The 7,212-nt window shown below is 32.9% G+C and overlaps 2 protein-coding genes across 3 annotated transcripts in view; one reads left to right on the top strand and one right to left on the bottom strand.

The window, feature by feature from the left end:
- LOC118735796 (centrosomal protein of 104 kDa) overlaps positions 1–7,212 on the bottom strand; it is a 44,139-nt gene that overhangs the window by 20,014 nt on the left and 16,913 nt on the right. The window lies entirely within an intron of this gene.
- LOC118735797 (cytochrome b561 domain-containing protein 2) overlaps positions 1–7,212 on the top strand; it is a 14,582-nt gene that overhangs the window by 6,368 nt on the left and 1,002 nt on the right. The window lies entirely within an intron of this gene.

Genomic DNA, 7,212 nt, shown 5'->3' with positions numbered 1-7,212 from the left:
TTGCGCAACCTGGGTATTTTTATTTGATCGCTTATAACTTACGTAGTTTTGCATCGATTTTCTTCGATGATAGCTTATTTTTTTTGTAATACAACAGAGCTTAGGGAGAAAAGAAAAATCTGCAAAAAAATAAAAGGTTTTCGAGATCCTTCCCCGCAAAGTACAATTTCTTTTATATTTTTACAAAAAAAAATGAAAAAATCGGTAATGATTGTTCGTTATCTTTGAATCTACAGGGCCTAGCAAAAAGTGTTGTATGCACAGCTTATAGAAAATTTTATTACCTTTTAAAAGCTTCAAACCGTTTTGGAATTGCTTTATTCGTTCTTGAGATATATATGATTAAGTGGACCCAATTTTTTTTTTTTTTTTGCAAAAACGGTAAATTGCAAATATCTCAAAAACGGTACCATAAAATTAAAAATAACCTTGATTTTCGGAATCAGGGGGTGATTTTACATAAGAATTTCATAACGGCGTCTCTGGTAAATTTTGGCCGTCGACCAGTGTTATCAATATAAAGTTTACAGTAAAATGAACAACGATCCGGTCGCTATAACCTATTTATTGGCTCCATTCCACAGATTGTTCAGATACCAGTTTTTCGATATATCTCCTTTATGTTGGAAGCTAAACCCATTAAATTGTGTTACCGGTTTACATACCGATCACACAGCAGTGAAAATCACTTAGATTGGTGCTATATAAGGTATATCTTTCATACCTTTGATTGTTTAGATATAGTTTTTTATATATGTATCTCCTCTATCTTAAGTATGTATGCCGTGAATATATACATTTTTTCAAATGCAGTAATCTGTTAAAGTAATATTTTCAGATGTTCATGAAAGGTATGAAGCCTTCGGCATAGCGCTGCTCTTACTTGTTTATAATTGTAAAGCTTTCTTCGAACACAAAAAAATGTATTTGCTTTTTTTTTAATGTACTAATTTTAAATTTAAATCAAGATAAGGCAGCACATATTTTAAGATGGAAAATTTTATTTATTTTATAACTTTGTTTACACTTCAACAACATGCTATACTTGTTGAATACGAAGCATTTAATAAAATTTCTTTTCAAATTTCGTACTTCAATCGCAAAAATAATTTAACCAAAATAAACTGGTTAGTAATTTTTCGCGGAAACCAATTACGCATATGAAATTAGGGCAACCCATAAATAGTTTTACTACAAACAAATACACACATAAATACAATTGGGCATGCCTTGAAATAAATTAAAACTAGCGTTTGTCGGTCATTGGGTTTTGTTTGATTTTATAATTAAGTATGTATGACGAGATATGCAAATTAATTTTATACCAACTTTCTACTGGATTGTGATCAAAGTAGTTCGCATTTTAAGAATACATACATATGTATGCCCATATTCAGTTAGATATTTATGCATGGTAATTCGAAAAGTGATAGATAGAAAAAAAAAAGAAGATGAAGAGGAACTTAAATTTGCTTTTTAGCTTCTAAAATTTGAACCGAAATAAGTAAAAGAAAGGTTTCAAACCGTTTATTATCACCCAGAAGAGACAGTTTACAAAGAAATATTTCTAGATAGCAGAACAAAAATACATATATGTATATATTTAGATATGTACTGCGCGTGAGGCAGTGAATTTGTATGCAAAACGTTGTAGATTTTTGCCCCAAAAGGAACACACCATAAATAGTATTCTCATTGTGATGCAAAATCTTTCTGAGCCTAGGCACACAAAGTTTCTGGTAGAACAAATTGCTGTAGCAAAACAGCCTTTCAGACTTTCAGACTAGTTCGTACATCAGCCATTGAATGTCATTGAACCTGCTGTTGTTTGTTTTGCTGTTGCAAGTAAATACATACATACATATGTACGTTTGCAAAGCCAACACCGAAACCTGATGCAGGTTGCATGCTGGTAGCCAACAAAGTTGAATGCCAATGCCAGCAGCCAATATGATCGATAACCGGTCAGCAGCAAGTCGCAGTACATACATATGTATATTCAATTAGAATCTGTGCCGGCTTTAAAGTCAATGCAAAGATTTAGACACATACACCCCATACATAGATAAATATGTACATAGGTATGCCATAGTGTGTGTACAAAAAGGTGTATTTATGTATGTTTATGAGTTGAATTTGTTAGCGTTTTATAATGTGTTAATAACATAAATAATAATAACACACTACTCCTAGATTGCTAATGGCACAAAACGCAACTGACATTTCTATGTAGGTATGTGCATTGGGGTGGGCCAAAATGCATGTGAATAACAAATTCCCAATTTTAATACTCTCACCCCCTAGAATTAATACTTCTACATACATATATCGAAAAAATAGACCCCTGTTTTTTCCAAATAAAAAAAAAAAATTTTTGGAGATCACTCAAAGCGCTCATACTTGTATGTATGTACTATGTATTTTACATATATATGAAAAAACACTTTTTTTTGAGCAAATGGCATAGAATTCTTGAAAATCAATATTTTTTGATCGGAAAACTCTTTTTCTCTTTGGGTGACTTCCAAACATAATACAAAATTGTTTATTTTACCATATTTTAATAAAGGTTAAATCTATAATTGGGTATTATTTATGGAAGTCTGCTGAAGACAAACAGAGTTTTCTGATGGAAAAAATATTGATTTTTGAGAATTCTATACAATTTCTACGAAAAGTTGTTTTCCCCCATATAAAATGCATGGAAAACTTTGAGCGCTTTGAGCGACGTCTAAATATTTTTTGACTTCACAAAAAAAAAAAAAAAAAAAACTACAAAAAAAAAATCGACTTTACTTTTTTTCTTGGACCACCCTAATGTACATACATGCATAGGATGGCATCTCTATAAATAATTTAAAACTTGATAGTACTGAAAGCGCAAAATATTACCCGATAGTTGTTGAAATGTTTGTTTGTATAGCTACTAACTAATTGTTGCTCCTGTGCAGTTATGCAAGTTATTCTAACTGTAACTGAAAAGTGGTTGGTTGACTTGTGCAGAAGATAGAAATATGTTCACAGATATAAAAAAATAATAATTAAAAATCGTACGAAGTTATGAAATGTATGATAGATCGTTATTTCGATTCATCAAAGAGTGAGACATTCATCAATTTAATGAGGCCATGACCACAGTTTTTTCGGATGCACATTGAGTACCTTGACAAGAGCAAATCGATCAAAGGCGAATATTGTTCAGAGATTTTGAGCAGATTCGATATTGATTTGAAACAAAAAAAGGACTATATTACACTGAGCCAAAAGCACAATGGTTTCTTCAACCAAGTTATTGTGTGTTTTTTTTTTCATGGTCAATAAGCCGATTGTAAGGAATGTGAATAATTGAGAACAAATTCGTACGTATGGCAGTGGCTGAACGTACAAAGGTGCTTGCTGTTATTTATTGGCTTCCAGCAGTACGAGTGCCATCAGCGCGATACACAATAGGGGTATTCTCTGAGTCTTGCAAAGCCCTTGCATGGTGCACAGATTGCACGGATTGCACGTTAAAAACCGGTTTTCGTATGGGACAGCTTTGCAAACCGTGCAATCCGTGCACCGTGCAAGGGCTTTGCAAGACTCAGAGAATACCCCTAATGTTGATATTTTTTTCTGTTTTTGTTTTTTCTTAATTACGAAAAAGCCTCTGTGAAGTGCAGAACCAAATCAAACGGCGAAGAAAATTTATTCAAGACACATTTATAAAGCGGCTGTAGCCGAGTGTGTACAGATGCCTGCTGTAATTTGCTAATCCCGTCAGAGGCAACATGTTAAAATGATAATACAAATTTTTGTTATGTATCTCCGAATTATGAAAAAGCATCTGGTGAAGTGCAGAACACAAAATCAATGACTGGGCGGTACGAGATTTGGGTCGAATGTAGAGCTCATCATCTTGGAGATCCTTTGAAAAACTAATTATTTGGAAGGAATTAAAACATATTTGAAAGGAAAAACGCCACACAAAAGGTATCGAGCTAAAAGGAGACTGTGCTGAGAAATAAAACGCTCTGTTGCCGAAAAATATATATACCTTTTATACAAAAAGTCACTGAATTTTCAAATTGCCCTCGTATCTGAACGAAAATTCCAAAAGCGAACTCACAAAAATCCCTTCCAGTGACGGAATTTAAACTCAACTTGTATAAAAAATTATATTCCCGAAGAGGTAATTTGGGAATTTAAAATACCTGAATTATCTCCATTATCACTGTAGTAGGTAAACTGGTCTTTCAGAATAAGTTATTTTTTTTTTTTTGTGCGCAAATTTCTAAAAGAGATCTATCCATCTTGGGATGCCCAACTGACACAACGTTTTTGGCCAAAATGACGTAGTCGAACCGAAAATTTATAGGTGTTTGTTAAGTGGGTTGAAGAGCGCAATTGAAATGCTCATTGCGGAAACTTTCATATGTGGGACAATATGTATATGTATGTACTATATGTTGGATAAGTCAGTGTCGAGTATATGTAGATAAGTAGGAGTTTAACCCGCTAAAATAACGAGACCATAAATGTGGTAGAGTAACGCGGGTATCTCTAGGCAACTGATGCTTTTCCTCTCCATTGAGTGATGGTTGGACTTTGAGTTACGATGAATCATAATTCGGCTGTTAAGTTCCTGCGGAAGAGAACAGTAATCAATGTCTTCTATATAGTAGCATGGGGTGATGTACGATGTCTTAAGATGTCGACAAGTCCAAGGGGCGATTTCGATTAAGGCCACGAGTTACCTAAGTGTTAATTGTATTAAGGGTCATTTGCACTAGAGATAGGCACGAGACTAAGTATTCAATCCGAATCCCGACAATTCATAAATTCAATTTTTAAGTCCCGAACCCGTTCATCTCGACGTTTTTTTTTAATTTTATCGTGGTATTCAGTCGTTGTGTTTAAACGGAGCTTTTACTTCCAAATTATGCTAACCGGACATTGAACAAACGGTCCTAAGTGCTAAGTGGTAGGTCACCAGTTGCTTTGTTGGCTAAGTCCTCACGTGTCTAAACCACTGGGGAGATGAGTGTTACCAGTCCATAAGATTGCCATATGTTACCAGGGATTATTCGATATCATCAGCACTTTTTGAAGCTTCATAGCTAAAGAAATCATAACCAGCTTAGCATTAAGAACATATCTTCAGAAATACCTGAGCAAACACTCTCCTTAAGGATTATTCTAACACCAGCGTACAAATATCTTTACCAAAAGATTTGGCGTGATCGAAGTTTTTCATTTCTCTTAATTGATAATTACCTGGGTGATGCCAAAGACAGGGCCAAGAGGACACCAACCTGAACATAGCCTTTCTCAAACTCCGCTAGTTCATGTTGTAAGATATATGTTTGCATATATTCCAAATAAATGACAATGACTTACTTTATTCTATTCTGTATATTCTATATTGTAGGTAATTTTTAGTTTTGGGAAGTATCGAGTTCATTTGAGGATCGAGATTCTTTAAAAATATGCATACACATGTTGGTAACCATGCTTTTCAATGCTTACTGTAGAAATTTCTTAAGCTGGCTACACATTATTCAAATAAATATATTAATCCCGAATTACGCCAAATGAATGGGTAGTTGTACTCAGTATAAACAATGTACTTGAAAATCATTGAAATTTGAAATAGAGTACAATCATTTCTAAATACCGATAAATGTAAATAGAACAATAGAAATCAGTAGTGTTAAGTATCTATTCGACACTTAATACTGAGTACTTTGAATCGATCTTGAATACATTTATAAGAATGATGATTGGAACAGAGTGTTTTTGAGTACTGAGTACTTTCGAGTTCTTTTGTGAGTACTGAGTACTCAGTATCGATACTTTCAAATTCGGGTACTGTCGATCTTTTTGTGAATCGAGTTCTGAGTACTTTTGGTATCGATACTGCTCAACTTTAGTAATTTTGGCTTCTTGTGTGTGTGTGTGTTTTTTTTTACAAGTATTCACATATCAGTGTGGTCCTTAAAATATGAACATCTTATTTTGGTATGTGGCAACCCCTTTATTTTGTTCCACGAAAATTTCAAAATGTTAAACAAATTTTTAGGGTTTGGAAAAACTAAAATTATTTAAAAAAAAAAAAACGTCAAAATTCTGCAAAATTTTTACTTGAAATCTGATAAATTTGAAATATTATTGAAACTTATTCATATATGTAAATTCATAAACTCGTTGAGTTGTAGTGGGCAAAATCGAGATGTTGTCAAATTTTTATGACTTTAAAAAAGTTTTCATTTTTTCATACTCTGTTAGTTAACCTTACTAACCTCGAATATGACCATAATGCACCCAAAGTTTTTTGTGGAGATTTTCTTTTACATATGTTTAGTTAATATTCATCGCAAGTATGAACCAAATCGGACTATATGTATGTATATACGGAGTTTTCATATACCTCTACTGCGCCACCTAGCCGGTTAGCCGGTTAATTCATCTTTCATATTGCATGAAATAGGGTTCTGAGCGAAATTTTATGTTTAAAGTCTCTACCTACACGGGAATTTATTTAGAAATTGATGCAAGATTCTGGCCAAACATAAATAAATACTTATGTACATAGCAAGCTAAAAAAAAAAGCTTGTAAAATAAACAGTTCTTGGCCTACAAAAAAACTATTTAATGTTAATCACATTCGTCAATATTTCCATAACGGTTCATGAGCCATGCTACAACCTTAATGCTTTCGATAGGCATCTTTATGTGCTTTATGCATATAGAACATTGAATTTCACCATGAAATCATCTTTACACATTCTCTACTCATCAACAAAATAATTAATATCAGTGTTACATTGAATTTCTAGAATAAATAAAAAAATTAGTAAAACAGCTAATATTTGTCTATACAGTTATTTAAGCTGATGTGCCTCACTTAACAAGTCGTCTCTTCATGCAATCGAATTCGAGCCGAGCTTGACAAATTAGAAAAGTAACTACACATTTTTTTCTTTATTAGCTTCTACATAGTAGTAGTGTACATACATACTATTAATTTGAATAAATACATATTTACCTTTTAATATTTAGTAGGTAGTTTGCCAAGTAAATTAACGTTGAGCAACGAACATTGTACAAATAAAAATGCCTACATATGTACCTTTCCGCCTGCTTAGGTACAATACCCAACAAGCAAAATAAATTTAAAGAAAGTTTTTTTTTAAGTTTTCAATTATAAACATTAAGCTTACAAAACGTTGA

Source organism: Rhagoletis pomonella, unplaced genomic scaffold (genome assembly GCF_013731165.1).
Source record: "Rhagoletis pomonella isolate Grant_MI unplaced genomic scaffold, Rhpom_1.0 Rhpom_scaffold_00003, whole genome shotgun sequence".
Taxonomy (NCBI): domain Eukaryota; kingdom Metazoa; phylum Arthropoda; class Insecta; order Diptera; family Tephritidae; genus Rhagoletis; species Rhagoletis pomonella.
The sequence above is the reverse complement of the archived record's forward strand: the minus strand, read 5'-3'. Positions and strand labels throughout refer to the sequence as shown.